General features: G+C 38.1%; 1 long non-coding RNA gene across 2 annotated transcripts in view; it reads right to left on the reverse strand.

The window, feature by feature from the left end:
• Positions 1-468: 468 nt before the first annotated feature.
• LOC138145101 (uncharacterized) overlaps positions 469-23,238 on the reverse strand; it is a 53,471-nt gene continuing 30,701 nt past the window's right edge. Inside the window, exons 2-4 of one of the 2 annotated variants that reach the window (XR_011164111.1) lie at positions 21,624-22,020; positions 14,761-14,818; positions 469-483 (exon numbers count right to left, since the gene is read on the reverse strand). This is a non-coding gene — a long non-coding RNA (uncharacterized lncRNA). Of the gene's footprint in view, positions 484-14,760; positions 14,819-21,623; positions 22,021-23,238 lie in introns of those variants that run through there. The other variant, XR_011164110.1, reaches the window with a different exon arrangement.

Raw genomic sequence — 23,238 nt, forward strand, 5'->3', positions numbered from 1 at the left:
AGCTACCTCATTTTACAGGCCAGAAGGCAGTCTGAAGGAGGCGAAGTGATTTCTGCAAAGTTGTATACATATGTATTTATATCTGTCCACATCCATTTAGTAGCGTTGGTCAGAAAAATCTTCATATTGGATAAAGTTGATTTCTTTGATTCTTCTTTCCCATTTCCCTTATACAGCTGTGTCAACCTGATCACATTCTATGCATAGAGGATCATGTAAACGGAAGCATTTTATTTTCACTTTGTTGCTGTATAAGTGGAGGCAAAAGACATTGCCCTTTGTCATCTTTGTTTGAGTCTATACCTATATGTACACCCTCTGAACAATGGTGGCAGAGACTGCCATAGGTGGCACACCTTACCTATGACTTTTGTGTCATCATTGCAGCAACTGTAGCCATGTTGCAGTTTTTCTGCTACCATTGACTTCCCCAGTCATACTTCTGGCAGCTGAGCTCACCCTAGGTGAAGAGCTGGAAGGGACCTGAGAGGTGAGAAAGTCACAAGATCCGTAAAAGTGAAGCTACTTGTCTGTGGACACATAGGCATGAAAGATACAGAGCTAAGGTTAGGGCCAGCTTCTCAGACTCTGAATCTCGTGCTCTTTCCATCACACCATGATGCCTCCCCTCCTTTTGTGTCAGGTGGTGCTAGCAGGATTATTCTTGTAAGGGATTTAGGGATTCCAAGAGGTAGAGGTCAAGAGGGAGACCATTCCTAGTACAGGGGGCAGCCTGTGTCAAGTATAGAATAGCAAGTACACTCATTTTCTGACCGTGGAACTTCCCTACTTGATTGATTTCAGTGGCACTTTCCTGCCTCTAACATAAAACATAAACTCCTTTGTTCTTTTTATGGGGTCTGTTAGGTGGGGCAGTGGATAAAGTGCTGGGGCCTGAAGTGAGGAAGGTCTTAGTTATGATCTTGCCTTAGATACTTACTAGCTGTGTGACTCTGGGCAAATTATTTAACCTCTGGTTGCCTCAATTTCCTCATCTGTAAAATGGAGGTAATAATAACATCGATCTCCAAAGGTTGTTTTGAATCTTAAATGAGTAATAATTGTGAAGCTCTTAGTATAGTGCCTGCCACATAGTCAGTGCTATATAAATAATATTATTTTTACCCTCTACAACCTGATCACAACCTGTCTTTCCAGTGTCTTTGAATGTTACTCCTCTTTCCAGTGCTCTGTAATCCAGCCCACCTAGCTTTCTCTCTGCTCCTCATGTTCAACAATCTATTTCCAGTCTTGTTGTCTTTTTACAGTGGCCATTCCACATGTTTGGAATGATCTCCTTCCTTACCTCTGTTTCATAGGATTCTTTTCTTCCTTTAAGGCATGACTTAATCACCACCTTGTATATGAAGACTTCCCTCCTCCTTACATTTAAGAGTACACTTTCACTTTACCTCCTAATTTCTCTGATTTCTTTCAAGACTTATCTCAAATACTACCTTTTGCAGAGGTCTTTCTGGGTCCCTTCCTCTCAGCTGCTAATGCTTTCCCCTTTCAGATTATCTTCAAGTATTCTTTATGTTTCCTCTTTGTGCTTAATAATTTACCAGTTATCTTCCACATTAGAATGTATATTGCACTCAATATATGTGTGTATATGTATATACATGTAAATATGTGTGTACATTTGTGTGTATCTCTCTATCTATATAGATAAATAGGACCTCCTTTCTTTGTATGCTATGCCCAAGGCTTAGCATGATGCCGGCTCCATTCCAAGTGCTTAATAAATGTTTGTTGATTGACTTAAGAGTTGGGATTGTTTCATTCTTTGACTCGTATCACCAGTGCTTGGCACATAGTAGGTGTTAATGAATGCTTATTGCTTGATTGAGTCATTTGTTTGAAATGAAGAGTGTTAATTGGAGGAATATGAAATTATTTTGGGAAGCTGTCCTAGAACCAGATCGTGAAGACTTTTGGAGTTTAATTCTTTACTGAGGAGGATATAAGAATGATGATATAGTGTTCCGGGGCTAACATTGGGATTCAGTATGGGAAATGTAGGAAATAGAAAGTAGAAGCTATGTATACAATAGTCTCTAAGGTATGCTTACAGAAATGTGCATACCACCAAATGGACAATTTCAAGAAAAATCCAACCACATAGGAATTATTGTTGATTCTATAGGCTTCATTTTATCCCTGAATTATCTTGATGAGATAGAAAGAGCAGTGGATTTGGAGTCTGAAGAACTGAATTTAAATCCTGGGTCGATAACCTTTGTGACCTGAGACAAGACACTTAATCTCTCTAGTCTCCAATTTCCATAAATCTGAAGATCTTTATGATCAATATTACTCTATTTTGGCATGACCACAAGAATATAATTTCAATTTTTTTGGCCTACTTTTTGATCTGTGAAATGAGGTGATTGAACTAAAATATTTAAGGTCTCTTCTGTCCTCAACATGCTATGATTCTATAAAATTCAGCCTTTCAATTTTTGTAAAACCATAGAATGTGAGAAACTATCCCATTTGGCAGATGAGGTAACTGAGGCCAAGAGAGAGGGTCACACTGATAGAGAATAGTAGAGCTGAGGTTCAAATTCGGATCCATTGGCACTTCTGTTATGTTATTCTATAGCTCATTTTTTCTTTCATCTTTCACCTGACGTGGTTGGAGTAGATGGTCTCTTAGGTCCCTTCCTACCCTAATTCCTGTGAGGTCCTTCGAGGTCAGCAAGGTTGCCAAATTAGTGTATGTATAAAACGGTAGCCTTTGTGAGAAAATATGTGTGCATGGTGCCTGAGTTGTTTCTGTTGTGAATGGCTGCCTTCAGAACAACTTCAGTATTGAAAATACGTAAGGAGTGAAATGTAAGATCTGAGGAAATGTTGCCCATTTTTTCAGGGCCAGGAAAATCCTGACAGCACTCCAGGAAGAAATCACTTGCCAAAACATCAGCTTGAACAAGTGGTTCCATCCAGCTCAATTGTAACGCCACATAATTTATGCTGGAGTGGCTTTTGGAACAGCAGAGAATGGCATGTGCCCATATTGGGGAGCATAAGATTGGAAATGTTGGTATTACCCTCATCTTTACTTCAAAGACTATTGCCTCAGACGTTGGAAGCTATCAGGTAAGAATCCATCAGTGTAATGATACTTTGTTATTGAGAAAAAAAATGCAAGAAATTTAAAGAAAAAACCCCCACCTTTTCTCTTATTTTCTCCTAATGTCCATAATCCTCATACCATGAACAGAGGACAATTTGTTAATGTTCATTTTTCAAACATGTATTAAGCATCTATTATTTATGAGATATATTTATTAAGCACCCAGGGGCAGCTAGTGTGGTGCGATGGATAGAACTCTGGGGTTGGAGTCAGGAAGACATTAGTTTGAATCCAGTCTCACACATTTTAATAGCTGTGTGACCTTGGGCAAATCACTTAACCCTGTTTGCCTCAGTTCTCTCATCTGTAAAATGAGCTGGAGAAGGAAATGGTTAGCCATTTTAGTATTTTTGCCAGGAAAACCCCAATTGGTATCACAAAGAGTTGAACCCAGCTGAAAGACAATGGAACAACCACAAAGTTATTGTGAATGTTTTTCTGCCTGTTCTACTTACTTCACTTTGTATTAGTTCACTTGTCTTCCCATGCTTCTCTGAACCCTTCACAGTTGTGTGTTTGTATGTGTGTGTGTGTCCATGTTTTTGTGGTGAAAAAAATGTTCTATTACATTATAATTTGATCGGCCACTTTCTAAATAATTTATTTTCAAAATTCTCTTATATGTGTAGCTCTTAAAATTAAAACATAATTAGTTGTGAGGCAGATTAGGTGGGAACTCTATAGGTTTAGAAAGAAAAAAATGTTCAATGTTACTTAATTGTCAATGATGAGGTAACACGAACATGCAACTTCTCATCTGAATACCAAATAAATTGTTCTAAGTTCTCTAAGTTTGGGATAGTTTAATCTTATGTTTTTTTCTCAATCCTAAAAATTTCATATCTGTGATAAATTTAATCACCACCTTCATCATCATAACTCATAGAAGCACCAGTTATTAATTTCAAGATCAACAGAAGACAGTTTTTGCCTTAAAGGAAAATTCTTATGAGGGCTGCAAGTGTTCTAATAGGAATTACATTGTCTAGGGTTAAAGGATTCAACACTCAAAGATTCTGTCGTTTAGATCTGTGTCATAGACATGAATCTCAGAGTAGCCTTAGACAAATTACTTAGCCCAGGTTTTTCCCCCAGTGCATTCTGGTCTGTAAAGTAAGGTTGATAATATCTCCCAGGCAATTTTATGTTGTCAGGCAAGGTTATTATTTACCTATATCCTTCAATGTAAGCTTTTTAGAATATATATATATATATATATATATATATATAATTATGTTAGAATTACTTGAAAATGAAGCTCAGTTAAATATTTTTAAAGGTTTTGACATGTCAAAGGAAAAGGGAAGTGAATATTACCTTGATTCTGTTTGCCCAAATGTTGTCTTATTTCTTTCATTTTTATCCATGAAAGAGCGGAGCAAACTCTGTTCTTCCAGATATTAATGAAAGATAGAATGGTGATTGGGTGTTCCAACTGTGGAAATCCCAGCTAGAATAGAGATCTTAATGCTGACGGTCCCTGTAAAAACTACCTTGAATTTCCAAAGATAGCTGCCATATCAACATTCTGTACGGATATTCTTGTGGAAGCTAGATCAGCTGCGAAAAAGGAAGTCCTTGCATTCCTTTAGGAAAAAAAATAAAATTAACTACCTAGAAAATTTGTCAGGTGGAGCAGTGATTTCACCATTCTTACTTTGAACTAAGACACTCAGCAAAACTGGCAACCAACAATTATCAGTTAATGAGTGAGGTACTCAAGTGCTTTGCTTCCCAATGACAAAAACTTGTGTTCTGGCTGACTAGATGGAAATGTTGCTTTTAATATATCAATTCAACAGTTAACTGATATACTTTGGGTTTCACTGTAGAAAGCGTTAGATGCCAGCATTTATCTTAAAAGACCTGGGAGGAGAATCCATTATAAAAGGGGCAAGAAACCATCTAGAGTTGAATTTGGAATCTCTTTCCCCTCTCAGAAAGCCTTTTATCTCCTTTTACATCTATGTACCTTTTTTCTTCTTCTGTGCTCCGGCTGTGCTGAATGCTAATACTATAATACAATCTACCACATTCAGTGTATTTGCCGTGGATTCCAAGTGTTTGCCATAGATGCTGAGGTCTTGAGGAAATTTTTCCTAACTTAATTGCATGGAGCATTTTGGTAATATCTATGGGTTCTGGACACTAATTGTTTGTAAAGAAACACTGGATTCATAATTTGATGGTCTGTAGGTTTCTCAGCTGTTTCTCTCTATGAAAAATAGGTAATGGAATATTTTGCACGTGACAAGTCCATATTTTATAGACAGCACATCAGTGTTGTGTAAATTTTATGAACAACTTCTATTATCTTTGAAACCACAGAAGCAACAAACAGTTATAATTATAGCCTGAAGTAGCTATAGTGTTTCAATTCTGCCTACAGTAGTGGTATTACAAGGAAAACGTTCTGTGTGCCTGCAGCTCTCACTGTGCTTAGTGACATCACAGTTATACTACACTTTAACTGAAACTTCTGTCCTTAAACAGAAACAGCTTGTCTAAAACCTGAGCTTGTTTTTTTTATCCTTCAAAATTCTTTGATTCTTCACCAAATAAAAGGGGTAGAAATGGTAAATACTGTAGCTTGCTCTCTTCTTTGTTACTATGTGGCTGCCTGTGCGATTAGTAAGTTATAGGTACTCTCTGGAGTGCCACATGGGGAATGAATGTACATTATTTAAAATTTCTTTATGTGCATCTGCTACTTGTCAACTCATGATCTTCTGATCCTTGAAGATTTGACAACCCTGTGATTTGCTATAATGGAATTACTGAAAAGTTATCAACAAAGGCATTGCTACGCAAGAATGCAAAATAAGTCCTCAGATGTTTAGAGGAAAATCAACTTCAAAAGGGAATGAGAGATCTCAAAGACATACCTGCCTCTTGCACATTTTGGGTTTGGGGTGCAGCTCTGTATGGTTTTCATTGTGACCAGTGTGAATGGGCCTGTATAACTCAGCTTAACTTTTTTTTTTTTTAACTTGCTATTTATTTTCTCCTAGTTATTCATCAACAGCTCACTTGATTTTCTCCAGGAGTGCAATGCATCTCAGTGGACACAACAAGCTATATTGTTGGCTTTTAAAAATGTCTAATTTTACACACACACACACACACACACACACACACACAAACTAGCCGTGTGACCTTGGGCAAGTTACTTAACCCTAATTGCCCTCCAAAAAAAAGCAAAAAAAAAAAAAGAAAAAGAAAAAATATCCAATTTTAAAATGAGAAAGATATTTTAGGTTAACATTTAAGAAAGCTTTCACAGCCACCGTGCACCTAGCAGGTAACTTTGTAAAAAGCACAATTTCCAATGAGGACCATAAGCATATGTTAAAAAAAAGAAATGTTTGAATGTTTTAAGTTTTTTCAATAAGCACATAATTATTTTTTTTAAAACTCTCTAGACATGAGTTGGGTACAGAATTGAACAGATAGGAGACAATGGGCTAGATTGCTTATGGGAAATTGTAGAGCTCCTTTAGTTACCCTAAACTTTTCTACAAAATAAAAGCTCATTTAAAAAATACCAATATTTTGCCCATGTTACATGTCTGTTAATCACAAAATACTTAATTCTCCACAGAATAAAAATTGAGTATAACTCAATGGACCAGCTCATGGTAGGTGTGAGCAGGCTATATAATGCAAAAATTAAAGCCTCCCCCCAAATCCTCTGGTTTGAACATACCCCTTGGAGGACTTGTTAAACTGAGCTCTTCTGATTACTGCAGGACATTTTTGCTCATTGTTGAAGGACTTTGTAATGGCAAAGCAATTCATTGGTCTTCTTCCTCCTGATTCCCTCATATTAGGGTGTGTGTGTGTGTGTGTATGTGTGTAGGGGGGGATGATGGGGCTGTGTTAAAGAGGACTGGTGAGTAAACTCAAAAGAACAGCTCATTCATCAGGCCTTAAAAGAAAGATTACCTTCTGGAACTATCTTCATATCCAACAACTGTGCAAGCTTTTCTTGGACTTCTTATGAAATCGTGGTGCCTGCTCTCACATGGCAGAGGGCACACATGCTATCTAGGAAGCCTGAGCTCAGAGCTTGAACCCCTGTTTTTCTGTTCTACTTGTTTCATTCTGTGAGCAAAGGTGACAAAACAGTGATCTTCAGATGGAGTTTTCTGGACTATCTCCAAAATCCAAAAACTCCTGAGTTCCACAATCACAACTGACTAGGAGTAGGAAAAATTGTCTGCAACTAGATCTTTCTCAGAGAAAATGATCACTGAGAGGAGGTTATCCTGGCATGTGAAAAGACATAGACCTTGAGGGAATTGTTTGGACAATACAGAATCAAGGTGAAATGGTTGTTTGGCAGTCCTGCAAAGTGTTTTATGTTTTAAGTATAACCTTCCAGTAGAGTACGATAGGAATTGTGGGTTATTTCATATTTCAAGTCTTTATCAATGCCCTCTTACAAGGTTGGGTGTGTGTATTTTAAGTGTGTGTGTATGTATAACTACCTTAGACTTGTACATTAAGAACCTCTCTACTCACTTTTGGGGAGAACATAGACATGAGTTAAACTTAGACATTCTTTAAGTAATTTTTTTCCCTGGAGTTTGAAGGGAAGAGTAAAATAAATAATGTGAGAAAGCTTGATCCTTCTCTTTGGAAACCAGACTCCCCCAAGTCTGAATACAGTTCATGTGAGGTCAGAGCTGGGACTTTTTAGTGGAAAATAGTGTCTACCTAGGTAGTCCAGTGGATAGAATGCTGGGCTTGGAGTCAGGAAGTTCACCTGAGTTCAAATCCATCTTCAGCTAGGTGATTCTGTGCAAGTCACTTAACCTTTGTCTGTTTCAATTTCCACAACTGTAAAATGAAGCTGATAATAGTACCTACAATGCTATGGTGTTATGATGAGGGTAAATTGAGTTGATATTTGTAAAACACTTAGCACAGTGTCTGGCATATAGTAGACACTTAATAATTCTTTTTCCCTTCCCTTTCCCTGGGTCTATGCCAATATGTTGTTGCACAAAGCAAATAAGGAACTACAAAGAAGATCCAGAGTAAATATCATTGAAGAGGAGGAGAAGTGGTTCAACAGGTGACCCCACCCTGTGGTCAACTTGAGAAAAAGTATGGACAAGAGTTGCATAGGATGGGAAGATATGGATTTATATTGTTGGAGTGAAACATTCATGCCATCTTAGATCAATTTGAGGAAAAACATTTCAAACATAATCATGTGTAGAATTTTCCTCCGTTTGCCACTGTAAACTGAATGTAAGATTTACTAAATATTTGAATGTATTTTATAAACATTTCCACAGAATGATCATTACTACCATAATTGTAACTTAAACTATTTCTTTATTTATTTTTGGTTTTTGGAGGGGGTAAGGCAGGGCAGTTAGGGTTAAGTGACTTGCCCAAGGTCACACGGCTAGTAAATGTTAAGTGTCTGAGGCCAGATTTGAACTCAGGCCCTCCTTACTCCAGGGCCAGTGCTCTACTCACTACACCACCTAGCCACCCCTGAAACTATTTAAAAATATAATTATCCATGTTTATTGCAACTCATGTATATGGGAAGAAGATTGGTCTATATAATACAGTATCTTCTATATAAGCACATAATGCATATGGCTAAAATCTTATTAAATATCTGATCTATTAGTTACATGTACACATTTTATAATATATTCACACATTTTATGTTCTTGTGTTTGAGCACCTCTGTGAGCTTTATTGACATGTACCATACTTAAAACAATAGAACTATGGCTCAACATCCTCAATTAAAATAGAACATTTTGGGGGCAGAGGGGTGGAAAGGATATTTTATTTCGTATTATTGGAACAATTGTATTATGTCTGTGTCTTCTTTCTGGGCCTTTGGAAGAAAGAATTGAAGGAGACTTTACTGTTAATCTCTAAAAACTTATTAATATATTTTGACCTAAGGGGTTCAGAAAGGTTGGGGTTTTTTCCTTTAAGAGTTAGTCTTCTTGTTGTCTCTCCTTCATTCTCAAAGAGAACCAAGAGTTAGTCATATAGTAAATTGGGAGTGTAAAACCAGGGCAGTGGGAACAAGGGGAAAGCCTATTTAATGTTAGTATGCCTTTAGGAAGGAAATTAACACAGAGTCTTGTTTCTTGGAAAGGGACATGATTGGATCTCTCTGAATCTGTCAAAGAATTCAGAATTAACCCGTTTAACAATTTCAGATAACATTTTCATGACTTCTGTTTGAAAGTTCAGTGTTATCTATAGTAGACATAATTTTTGCTTAACTTAGATCTGGTCAAATAGAGAAGCCACAGGTATTAAAAAAAAAGCTCTGAATTTTTTTTAGGAACAAGTAAAAGTCACTTTAAGAAATGGGTTCCCCACCCTGGCTTAGAAAATAGGTTCTATGTAATGTATAATCCCCTCAGCAAGAAGTTTGTAGCATTGATTGAACTTTCAGACTTAAATGGCCTCCAAGATTCCTTAAGCTCTAGCATGTTCTTCCCTGTCCTAGGTTTTAGCCTATTACTTAAAGGCAGGTGTGGGGAGGTATGCACCTTAGAGATAGGCTGAAGTGACTCATAGGGTTGGGCAGAGCACTTACCAGAGTGGTTGTTTTGCTGACAAAGAGGTGATAATTTGTGCTGTTATATACTCAGGTATGGAAAGAAACGATTGTGAATTTATTCTGTTTTCTTTATCAGATATGAATATTAACTTTGCCCCTTTGTAATCTTAGTGGGTATACCTGGAATCAGAAGGGACCTCCAATGCTTTTTAGCTGTGTGACCAAGGCAAGTCACTTTACCTTTCTGAGCCTTAGTTTCTTCTTCTGTAAAATGATTCTAATATCTATGGTTTTATTAACATAGCATTTATTAACAAAGTTCTTGTGGGGATCAAGTGGGATAATAGTTGTAAAATGATTTGCTAATCCTAAGGCACTATATAAATGATAGTAGTTATTATGAGTTCTCAGAGGTAATGGCTAGTGGCTCTAAAATAACACTTCAGATTTTATATATCTATGACTTTCCTTCTTAATCTGAATTCACCTCTTTCAAATATTCTTAAGTTATTACTTCCATTATTGTAGTCTGAATCTTTATCCATCTATGCAACAAATCCTGGTAAAGTGACCTAAGGTAAATATCATTAATATAACAGAAGGTAGATTTATAAATGTGACAGTCACATCCCATTGAACATTTAGACAAACTTATGTTTGTTAAATGTGTAAAAGGGGTGTACCAGGGTGTGCCATAACTCTGCCTCAATAATTAGAGAGTGCCTGGAATTCATGATTGAATGAATCAATTAGAGGTATGAACTAGGTGTGAAGGTGGCCTAGATATCTCTATTGAATTAATCAATCAAAGGCATTAAATTAAGTTCAGGCGATGTAGTTAATCAAGTGGGAAAGATGCTTATGATCATAGATGAGATGAAATGAGATACACAAGAAATGTATTGGGACTGGCCTAGGTCCCATGACCCATGACTGGGTGACTCATAGGTCTACTATAAAAAGCAAGCTAGTTCTGAACCCAGAAATTGCAAGGGTAAACCAGGAAAGAGCAGTTCCAACCAAGACCCTGAGATAGAACTGCTTGGGTGGGGGAGGAGACCCTCAGTTTCTTCCCAGTCCCCCACTGAACAGAGGGGACTACATTGCAAACTTTGAGAGGTCTGGAATTCTCATCAATGTCTTAGTAGTGGCCCCAGAATGTTAGGACTGGCATCAGTGTCCACAGTGGGATGTGAGAAAAAAAAAACTAGACACACTGAGGAAAGGCAGTCTTAGAGCTCTACAAGGAGTCCAATACAAGGCTGTATCATATCTGCGAAGCACTTTTGAGGACTCCACAAAAGGCAAAATGAGCTTCCAGTAACTAGGAGCTATGAACCACCCCTTTGCTATATATGCTCTCTGAGCTTGAGCCCACTTTCCCCAGGACTTTGTATGTCTTTGTGGGAGAATATGTCATCAATCTTTTGGGAAATATTTTGTACCAACTGTTCTTACCATACCATTTTAGGAAAACTCCTATCTAAAAGATAATTATCTTTCTGGCTAATTTCTTTTAATTTATTATCCTGAGAAGACATCATGCTGTTGGGGCCTTGTGAGCTATAGTTCTAGGAAAGTTCTCTGAATCCCTCAGGGTTTACCCCTAGAAACTTAAGGGTATCTATAGTAGCCAACTTCTGAAAATCCAACCTGTGGTAACTGGAAGTTGGGAGAGTAATCTCAGAACATGTGCTACAAATGAATGAAGTAATTTAAAAAAGCTTATTAAAGAAACAAGGATTGCCTTGCTTTAACTTTTTTTTGTTCTAATCTTCAAATATTTTATATATTTTGTGAGGCTGTTTCCCACCTATACTTGTTCACGTGTAGCTTGGTTGCTGTCCTTTGTTCTCAGAGGACCAAAATGACATCACTATGATAGACTTAAGTTTCAGTGTTGTGGACTGTGGTTGATCAGACCAATATGAGCTTGGAATGTTCTACCACAGGTATAGCTTGAAGGGAGGAAGAATAGGAATCACTAGCTTCTTCTCTCCCTACCTTTCTCCAAGGGAGACTTTAGATCCACCCAAGAAGGGAAGGAGGAGGGCAGGTGCCAGAGACCACCACTCTGCTCTCGTTAAAGAGAGGAAATGCTGGGCTAGAATTATATCTATCTGCTGCACTAAATATTATTAGTCTAGAGGGTGTGTTTTTTCAAGCTAAACATCTGATTCCTTTTCATTAATAGGGAAAGAAGATGTAAGCCTTATATCTAAATAAGAAAATTGACTCCATTCCTACCAAAATACTAGTTTCACAGTGAACATTCCTAACCAATAGCAAATAAATCCCTTTATCCAAGTAAAAGGTAAGACAGAAGTTGGAGAAAATAGACACAGAAGGATATATGCTAGATAATGGAGAGTGAAGGAGCTCTCCCATTGGGAAATAGAAAACTCAGCTCAACCAAGAGAGAGTCCCAGATCTCACCCAATAGGACAGTCCCCAACATCTGTAGTATAGCAAGCTGTGGATAGGGATGTGATGGACACTGCTAACTCTGTATATCACCTTCTCTGAGTCTTATCCTCCTTTTAACAACCTGAAGAGTAGTTGGTCATTGTTCATCTTCTCTCTTGAAGCTAGGAATTAGAAGTGCCCAAAGCTATTACAGTCTCAAAAGACTCCAGAGCTTGAAAAGACTGAACCTCTCCTCTCTTACACCTTAAATGTACCACACTACCCCTCATTCAGATACAGGTCATTGATCTCCACCATTAAGAAGAAAGTCTCATACCAATAGGCTTCGGGACTCAAGTGACTAAAAGGACTTTTAAAAAATTGCAAAGCATTTCCCATACAACAACCCTGTGGAAGTGGGTGTTGTAGGTCTTATTCCCATTTATAGAATGGAGGAAATTGGGGCTCAGACTGAGATGAGTTTCCCAAGGTCACATAAGTGCCATGTGTCAGACCAAGAATTCAAACCCAAGTCTCCTGACTCCAAGTTAAACTCTCTTTCCATTAAACTGCCTCTTGCAGTTAATATCACTATTCAGAATGAAGAGAGCCCAATTTTTTTTTCTCAGGGGTGAGTCTTATAGCTTCTAGGAAAAGGGGTTTAACCATAACAATTAGGACTGAGTATTTTAAAGTTTTATCTCTCATTTTTCAAATTAAAAAAAATCAGGGAATCATCAAAGCAAACAAACATAAACCATCTGTCATTAATAACATTTTGGCAGATTTCCTTCTATACATTACATTTCTTTCACCAGATACTTTTTTCCATATTGAAAATTATTCTCAATATTAGTTGTGATCTTGGGCTCTTTTTTGAGAGCATTTTGTTGCCCAAAGATATATTCCTATACTTGACATGTAGTAATAATAAAAAATGAGTCAAGCTTATTTTAAAGGAGGAAGTTTAAGTGAGAAGTGAGAGGGTAGAAAGATACATTCTGGGAAGGAGAAAAATGACATGTGTGATGACTTGGAAGTGGAGCAGAAAAAGATGTGAATGGGGACAGGAAATGCCCTGCACACAAATAAAAATATTTGTATAAAAATAAATATATCATCATTTCTCTGTGAATGATTTCTCATGTGGAGAGAAGGCAAAATTGTTGTTGTTGCTTTTTAACCACAATCCATATGGTAACCAAAACTCTTAACAGATTAACCTTAAAAACAAGAGGGGACAAACCTATGAAACCTTCATATCTCTGACTTCCAATTCCTTGTCAGCTCTCAGTCTTGTAAATACTCATTCTGAAATGTAATCTCTTCATAATACTCCATTAAAACGATCTCTGGAATTATGTCTAAATAGCATTGATAGAGATCTCTATAACAAAAAAAAAATAATGGTAATAGGTGGATAATTGTATCACTAACCAGTTTTGGTTTATTTCTTTAAAGCTTACCTTTTGAACAAAATATAAGACAATGTTTTCATTCCTGATTCAGTTCTCAAACCACTTCCTTTACTCTTTGTTCTTTTATTATAGTATAAATATTTTTATATAGTGTCATAAGTGGATTGGCCTATTCCTTTCCAACCCTGCAGCATCATATCACACAATAGGGAGAGGTACTGATTATGCCTCAGATAATGTAGTTGTTAATGATCAAGTTGATGTTAAAAGCCATCACTAATCATTGACATAATTCTTAGAACATTATACTGTAGAAGTGCACCTTTTGTGTGGCAACAGAATGACAAAATTGAAATGTTAAAAGTTGAGTGTCTGAATAATAGCCTGTGAAATCATTTAGACAAGAGCATTGTTGCTGCCATTGTAAAAGGACTAGAGAGTGACAGAATGAGACAAAAACAAAACGGAGAAACACCACAATGTCTCCCCTTTCGGGTTTGAAGGGAGATGTAAGGTAAAGAGGATTCCTATTTGTCTGTTTCCCCTCTCTCTCTTCTTGGAGGGTCTTCGCCTAACAAGAGAGCACCCTCCTCTGGCAGCTTGCCCAAACACGAAAGCCTGTCTCATCTTCGGATTGGCAAGAACACAGCGAGCAGCGTGGGGAAGAGGGATGGTGACAGAGCCCTGGCTTGGAAGGCTTTGCCCTACTGCAATTGTGACTGAGAAGAAGTGGTCCTTCACTACTTAGACATTGCTTCTTTCTCCATGCACTTGGGATAGGTCTTGGAGGTCAAAAGGCCTGAGAGTAGGAAAGAGCTATCACAAGATCACTTGACAAAGGTATCTTTTGCCAATGCATTTGTCAGCTCACTTTGGTGCTTCAGAAAGACAGCTTTGTTGTGTCATTGGATTACAGGCTTAGAACTGGAAGCTGTCTTAGAGGTAGGTCATCTAACCCAACTTGCTGATCTTATATAGGAAGAAACTAAGGCTAAGAGAATCACTTGCCTGAGGTCAGGCAAGGAATAAATAAGAGTCAGAATTCAAACCAGGCTCTTGGACTCCAAACCCAGTATTCTTTCCACTATACTGCCTTTAAAAATGTTGCTCTTCTTAGACTATTAGTCCCTGTTACTAATGGTTGATCTGGAGGTAGGAACTAGTAAGGAATATGATAGAGAGATGGGGAAGGTTGGCTGGGGGTGGGAGGTAGTATTAGGGAAGAGAAGAAAGATGTTTACCTGGTTAGCTAACTTGGATTGGACTTGCTCAGGCTCATTTAATCTGGGCATGTTGAGTCTGGGGAAGAGAAGGTGCAGAGAAAGGACATTTAATTCCTTAAAGGGCATTCATGTAGAAGAGAAATTAGTCTTGATTTGTTGGTCACAGCAGAACAAGCAATAATAAGAAGAAGTTGCAAAAAAGCACATTTAGGCCTGATTTCAGGAAAATGTTTTTAGTTGTTTGAGCTATCCAGAAGCCAGATGGGCTGCATCCCTTCAAGGCTTTACTCAAGTATCACCTCATTTGAGTGGCGATTTACCCTACTAGCTAGGTCCTAGGTGTTAATGTTGCCTCCATGATTGTAAATTCATTATGTACATATCCTACATTTACTTGTTTGTGAACTTGTATAGCTCTGCTGCCAAATACTGTCATTCTTCCTTCACAACCACTTTCATATATGTCCCCTTATCTGTACTCACAAAGCCACCAACCTATTGCCTGGAATTTTGCAATAACTTTCTGACTGGTCCAATTCAAGCCTCATCTTTTTTGATCTATTCTCATCTAAGCTGCCGAGGTGATTTTTGCTAAAGCACTTTCTGACCTTGTCACTTTCCCAGATTCCAAGTGGCTCCCTTTTCGTTTCAGGTTCAAATATAAAGTTCTCTGGCATCTGAAAGCTCTGCATAACCTAATCCCTTAATACTTTTCTGGCATTCTTACACCTTTCTTCTCTATGTCCAACACAGTCCAAGTATAAATTTATAGATTCACAGATTTTACCTATAAAATACACATACAGTGCTTACAGGTATTCAAACAGCTTTATAGGGAAGATGTAGACAAAAATACTGTGTACTGTTGAAGGCTTCTATTGATAAATTGCTTTCCTCACAATAAACCTGAAGGTGGGGGTTCTTAACTTGGTTCTTAACCCTGAAGGGGTCCAAGGATAGATTTCAGGAAGCCTGTGTACTTGGATAGGAAAAAAAAATCTTTATTTCCACTAACCTCTAACTGAAATTTAGTATTTCCTTTAGTTACTTAAACATAATTTTGGGAAGGGGTCCATAGGCTTCATCAGATTGCCAAAGGTGTCCACGACACATAAATGTTTAAGAATGTCCACTTTGAAGGACAGAACCAGGAACTGTATAGAAAGGTTTAGGCTTGATGTAAGGAAAATTTACCAATAGGGACAAAGAGGAATTGGGCTGCCTCAGAAGGTAATGGGCTCCCTCTCCAAACTGGAGGTCTTTAGGTAAAGGCTCAATGACTACTTCTTGGGTGGGTTTGAAGGGGGAAATTTTGTTCAGGTTTTGGTTGGACTGTTTGACCCCCAGGATCTCTTATTCTGCACTTGTTTGATTCTGAGTTAGGATAAGTATCATTATCCTCATTTCAACAGATGAGGAGGAAATGGAGGCTCGGAGAGGTTAGTAACTTGCCCAAAGCCACACACCTAGTCAATACTAGAGCCAGGATTCAGACTTAGGTCTGGTCACTCTAAGTCAGATTTTCTTTCCTCTATCTTTTGGTGAATGTCATGATGTTTATAGCATAGCTTAATTATAGATATGAGTCATCAAGAAGAGAGTATTATGGAAGCACTCAGAGCTGCCTTGCTCTTGGGCCCCTCAAAAACAACTCTAGGTTCTTGGTATTTTATTAGGCTGAATATGTTGCATACTATCTGATGTATTTTTTAATTTTTAAACTTTAAAAAATTATTTTAGTATATATTTTTAAAGTTTTTGAGTTCTGAATTCTCTTCTCCCTCATCCTTTTCCTATCCATTCAGAAGGCAAGCAATATTTTGATTGTATATGTGAAGTCATGCAAAACGAATTTACATGTTAACCATGTTGTAAAAAAAAAGACAAGAAAAATAAAGTGAAAGAAGTATGCTTCAATCTGCACTTGGATTTTATCAGTCATTTCTCTGGAGTGGATAGTATTTTTAATCATAGGTCCTTTGGAATTGTCTTGGATCATTTTCTTGATCAGATCACCTAAGTCACAATTGATCATCATTACAATGTTGCTGTAAATGAGTACAGTATTCCCCTGGGTCTGCTCACTTCACTTTGCATGAGTTCTTATAAATCTTCCCAGGTTTTTCTGAACACCCCTCTCCTCTGTGATTTTTTGTAGCATTATATTATTCTTCACAGTCATACCACCTCGATTTCCAATTCTTTGCCACTTTGCCACTACCAAAAGAGCTGCAATAACTATATTTATATACATAGGTCCTAGTCCATTTTCTCTGCTTTCTTTGGGATACAGCCCTAGTTGTTCTCCAGTTATATTTGAGAGTTATTACACTACAGTCCAAATTGTTCTCCTGAATGGTTGGACCAGTTCACAACTCCAGTAGAGCATTAGTATACCTATTTGTCCACATCCTCCAGTATTTATCATTTTCCTTTTCTGTCATAGTAGACAATCTGATGAGTGTGAGATTTCAGAATTGTTTTTGCATTTGCAGAGTTGCTGCATTTCTCTAATTAATAATGATTTAGAGCATTTTAAATGTTTGTTAATTTTAATTAATCTTAAATGTTAATAATTAAATTAATTTAATTTGATAGCTTTGATTTCTTCTGAATACTGGCTGCTCATATCCTTTGACCATTTGTCAATTGGGAAATAGCTCTTATTTTCATAAATTTGTTTTAGTTCCCTGTTATTTGAGAAATTGGACCTTTATCAGAGAAACTTACTACAAAGTTTTTTTCTGAGGTTTCCTGCCTATCTTCTACTTTTGGCTGCATTGGCTTTATATTCAATGTATTTTGTACTTTCAGTAAGTCAACACACATTTATTTAGCATTTTTTATTTGTCAGGTATTGTGCTAAGTACTTGGGATACAAATAGCAGAAAGTAGGAAAAAGGTGCTTTCCCTCATGGAGTTTACATTCCAATGGAGGAAGATAACATAAAAGAAAGCTGAAGGGAGAAGAAGGAAAGGTATGGAGGAAGAAGGGAAGGCATGATGGAGAAGCAGAGAGAAATATTGCTTGATGGGAAATACAGAGATTTCAGGCTTGTACACTCTCCTTAAATGGAACTTCTGGGAAGAGCCATCTAATCAGAGGGAGAGGTGTCAAGACAATACTTTTAATGTGAGAATTTTAGAGCTGGTAGAATGAACTTCCAGTATTAAGAAGTTTCTGGGGCATGGTAGAGTCAGGTATATACCCTGCAAAGGAGTGAGAGTTTAATAGGGTAGGCACTGAACCTGTGATTTCACTGGTATAGGAAACTTCCAGATGAAGAAACTCCCTCAATTATTGCAGGTTGACCATTCTCTGCAAATCAACACTGAGACAAGTGACTTGTCCAAGGTCAGTCAGCCAGTGTGTATCAGAGATAGAACACGAAGACAGGTCTTTGAGGAGATTTCTCTAGCCACTACTCCAAACTTCCTTAATGATAATCTAATCCTTCTGTAATCACATTCATCCCTTTGCCATTGCAGATTGCAATTTTTTGTGCCATCTTTTGAAATTTCTGTCCGTGTTTTGTCAACTCTCAATAAAGGATCCACTCAATATTCTATGTGTCTTTGAATACCAACACGTGAACAGTAAACCCAGTTCAACAATTCGTTTCAACAAACATATGTTAAGCACCTACTCTACTCAAGGCACAATTCTAGGCCCTGGTGATACAAGGAAAGGGGGAACTAGTACCTAACCTAATGTAACTTAGCATGCCTCTAGCCCATCCCTCGCAGCCACCATTATCCATCTGGAGGGTAAGAATGGTGGACCTTTCCTCAGTCAGGAAGACCTGAGACCTGCTTTAGAGCCTTACTAGCTGTGTGATCCTAGACAACACTTAGCCTCTTTCAGCCTCAGTTTCTTAATTTGTAAAATGAGGATAATAGTACCTACCTCATATGGGGTGTTGGGAGGATCAGATGAGATAATATATGTACAAACTTTAAAGCACTATGTAAATGTTGCTGTTATAAGCAACCATTTTGGAAAAGGGGACCTCTATGCCTTCATCCTCCTATATCAAGCCATCAACCAGCTGCTACCAATGAAGCTGGCAAGCCAGCCTAGCTGAAGCCGAGCTGAGGGAGAAACAGGAGGGAGGGATGTTCCAGGCAGATCAAACCATGTCAACCACCACTTCCCTTCAGATTTTGATAAAGATAGCCCAGGTGTCTGGGCCCAAGAGCCCTGGAAATAGTCATGTTCCTCAGAACATTGGTCCTCTTTCCAGATTAGTCCTTTCTGTCCTAATTGACAGGAGCAGCCCTTGAGGAGAGGGGGCCCAATAGCTTCACTACCAACAGGCAGTTAAACCTAAGAGCCCTGGGAATAGAAGCAATACAAGACCACCGACCTTGCTTCCAGACAAGTCCATAGCCTAGAGGGAAGCAACCTTTGTGGAGTTTTAGCTTGTTCATTGGTGGAAGGTACTATACTTCAGCTAATTCAGCAGCTGCGGGTACTAAGGACTCTAAAAAGAAAACTTGTGCCAACAAAATCTTTGGCATTGACAATGGCCAAACTGATTTATGGTCTATTAATGGAAATCACATTAAAGGAGAAGAATCACTATTTGTCCTGCCCTCCTAAACCCTAAGGATCACAGAGCTTTTCATCTAATTTATAGCTAAAACCTCTTACCTGTGCTGAATCCCTCCCCTCCCCCCGTTAGAATAGAAGTTTCTTGAAGGAAGAAATTTGTCTTGCTTTTCCACTTCTATTCCAGCACTTAACAGAGTGCGTCTCATATTTTAATGCATTCTTATTCATTCATGCATTAATATATCCACAGGTATTTTAACCCTTGTGGGTTTTGAAAAAATAAACCCATTAATGTTATATATAGACTTTTAAAGAGATGAGTTTCCTAAGCTTTCCTTTTGAAAACACTTATTGCCCTAAGAATTAGGACATAAAGAAGCTGATTTGCCAAAGATATATTAAAATCAGATCCACCTATTGCTAATGAATTAGGTTACACTAACCAAAACTGATTCCAATCCTAAGAAGGATATATTGCTTTGGGGAAAAAATAATGGAATGGTCCTAAATCTGTCTTTTGCTATGGGAATATTGTTTTTCAGTTGGAATTTTTCAAGCTTTTGTCTGTTGAAATTTTGTATCTCTTTTCATTTACTACTCTGAGCCCCTCCTTCACCTCTCCCTCATCAATCTCTTCCCTTCTTCCTGTGGAATTCATTCTTTTATTAGATAATCTTTCTCCACAAATCTCCCAGTATAGTTTGTCATCCTACTGGAAAGTTTTTTTTCCTAGTTTTTATTTTAGTTCCTATGTTTAATTTTATCTTCTGAAGCCTGGATTCATTCTGCATTTATTGAGCAACTTTTCTGTGCTGGACTCTGAGATAGACACAGGAATGAATTTGAAATGGTTCTTGCCTTTAGGTTGTTTTTCCCATCAAGAGCTTTGCTTAGCAGCTTCTTTTCTGGATCCAGGTTGTTAATTTGAATGAAATCTTACTTTTTTTGACGTATGCAAATTGGAGCACACCTTGCATTTCAAGAATGTAGCAAGGTCAAATGCATTTTTGTCTGGTTACACAAGAGATCTAAACATATGTGTAACTGTGAATGTACATGTACCTTGCTGCATCATTGATTTTGTGTGCATGAGAACTCCCTCCACCAACCCAAACTAACACCTTTAGATAACTGACCATTTTAGAAGCTTACAGGGGTAGGTTAAGCTACTTGTCCACCATGATACAGCTAGTAAGAACTCTTGGTGGAATTTTAACCCAGTTCTTTGTGCCTCCACATCCAGCCCTAGATTGATCTAACTTAGACAGTTGCCTAAGTTTCAGAGAGGTCAAGTTGCTTGACTGGAAGAGGTTAAGTGACTTGTCTGTGGTCAGAGGCAGGAACTGGACCCAGGTCTTCCTGACTTTCAGTACGATACTGCATCCATGTCCCCCATGCTGTGGCTACATACTAGAGAATCTTGCTCTGAAGAGAAGCCTAAGCTCATTTATAAGACATGCATAAGTAAAGGTAATATGAGAAGGTATTGTAGAGCTTTAAGGAGGGAGTTAAAGGTGGACAAATGGAATCAATACAGCAGCCCCTGAGAAGTGGAGAGGGAACCTTGTCCCACCCCCCACCCCCCAACCCACCAGCCTCCCACTGCCTGCTGCCAACAGCTAGACCTATCCATATAAGCTTCTGAACTCTGGTTCACCCAATACTAATTCTGATGTCTGTGGGAAATCCAGACATGCAGTTGCTTGCTCCCAGAGAGTTACATTAGGATCTGATCCAGTCCCTGCTAATGTATCAGGGGGATGCATTGGCAGTAAACAGATCTACTCCTAATATAACTTGAGGGGGAAGCTTAGTACATTAGCTTTGCCATTTGAATTTTTTGTTTGAAAAAGCACACGGATTATTTGTAGTTCACCAACTAAACCTAAGGGTCTCTAATAAGATCATATATATTATGTGGCTCAAAGGAGTTTATCGAAATAACATCTGAATCTGCTTCCTCTAATGACATTCCATGTGGATCTATAACTGCATCTTGCATAGCATATAGAAAGGCTGCATGGAATGGGATTTTATACCTCAGTCCCAAGTATTAGGGCAACATTACTAAGTGGAGAAGGAAAATTAAAAAAAATTATACCAGCTCTTCTCAAAATTGCTGATCCAAAGTAGTAGATGATTGAGGTAGCTACATGTGACTGATTGCTCCTACAGAAAAGCTGAAAACAAGAGGAAGACTCCCTTTCAAAAGCAAATGACTTGTGCAGGGTCACCAAAACTCTCCCCTTGGACCTAGCCACCTGAAAGGTGTCCAGTAGAAAGAACAGTGATGGTTTTGGAGTCAGAACTGAGATTTATATCTTACCTCTGCCACTTTGAACCAACAGACCTCAAACCTGTCAGTGAGTTAGGGGGTTGCCTACTACAAGCATGTAAAGACTTCCTCTAGAGGAATGGGCAGAGGAGAATAATTTATTCCAATGATTATGAAGGTGGAAAATGTAGGTGCTGTAAAACGCTTAGAACTTGGTCAGACATCAAAAATGTCAAGGTCATCCACTGCATCCTGGACCATCTCCAGTTGTCCTGATTTTTGTCTTTCTATTGGATTTGGATGATTCTGGAAGAGAGAGTGAGGCTGATGTCTTTGTGCAACTTGGCCTCACTTAAATTCAATTCACACATGTCAAGGCATCGCCCCATGGGGTCATTGTCCTCTTCAAAATGAAGTATTTAACTTCTGTTGGTCTCAGTTTCCTCATCTGTAAAATAAGAGAATTGGGCTAGTATCAAACACACGGTCTATTACTGCATATAACCCATAACACTCCTGGGTGTGACCTAAACCAGATGAAAATGTAATTGGGAAATATTTAACAAAATAAATAAAAATGCACTGAAACATATATAACATTATATATTTAAACCAAGTCAATACACAGCCCACAGGGATCGTTAAGAATGGTTTTTAGTGACCCCTCTTTCTATGTGAATTTGACACCACTAGACTAGATGCCTCTCAAGTCCACTTAAGCTCTAAATCCCAGTTCTATTGCAAATAAACCTAAATGCTTGTAACTTACATATCATCATTTTCTGAAAGTTTATGCCCACCTTTCTTATAATTATGTTGGCAAAGAAGGCCAATCCATACCAAGGATATGTATTGTTTGTGTGTGTGCCTGTGCACGTGCACAATTGGCTTGCTTCTGATGCTACAATTAATAGGAAATTATGTAATTATCCAGGTCATCATAACTGGAGGCTTGAGCTCCTTCTGAATTATTTGTTGGTTTGAGTTTTAGAGCAGTTTTCTTTGAAGAGTTCAAGTTCAAATGGGTGACTTTTCTAACTGCTCATCTGGTGTGCTCATACCCAGACACTTGTGGCAGTTCCCCTCCTTCTCTGCCCCCCCCATGAAGGTGATTTGTATGCCTGTCTATTTCAGCAATGTGGTTGTCTCCCTTTTCATGATGAGAAATCACTGACCCTGTTCACTACAGTTCAGAATTTTAAAAAACTTTCCAAAGGTTTGCCCCAGTTTCCCCTCCTTTTTTTCTTGTCCTGACCCAGAATTCCCCTCCACATAATCTCATCCCTGTCAAAGAACCGTCTTCATTGCAGCTGTCCTTTCCATTTACACATCTCACTTGAAATTTCATTTTAAATCTCGGGTCTCTGCCTACGCTTCTTACTCGTTTTTCCCTCTGCTACCATTTATTTAACTTTATAGTGACATTTTTCTAACTCCATAAAGCCTTTTGAGGTAACAGTCTCTATGAAATACACATGAGTCTATTGTGTTATTTTTCGGAAGGAGAGCATAGCCAGAAGTGAACGATAGGGAATAGTTTTCTTCCCCAAACAACAAAATAAATAGCAAAATCATAGACCATTAGATCTAGAAAGGAATAGTAAGCTTTGTCCAAGTCAACATTCTTCTTTTAAGACATGAGGAAACTGAGGCTCAGAGATATAAA

The sequence above is a fragment of the Petaurus breviceps genome, unplaced genomic scaffold (genome assembly GCF_028583685.1).
Source record: "Petaurus breviceps papuanus isolate PSGF00001 unplaced genomic scaffold, PetGlider_PUasm1.0 90723, whole genome shotgun sequence".
Taxonomy (NCBI): Eukaryota; Metazoa; Chordata; class Mammalia; order Diprotodontia; family Petauridae; genus Petaurus; species Petaurus breviceps.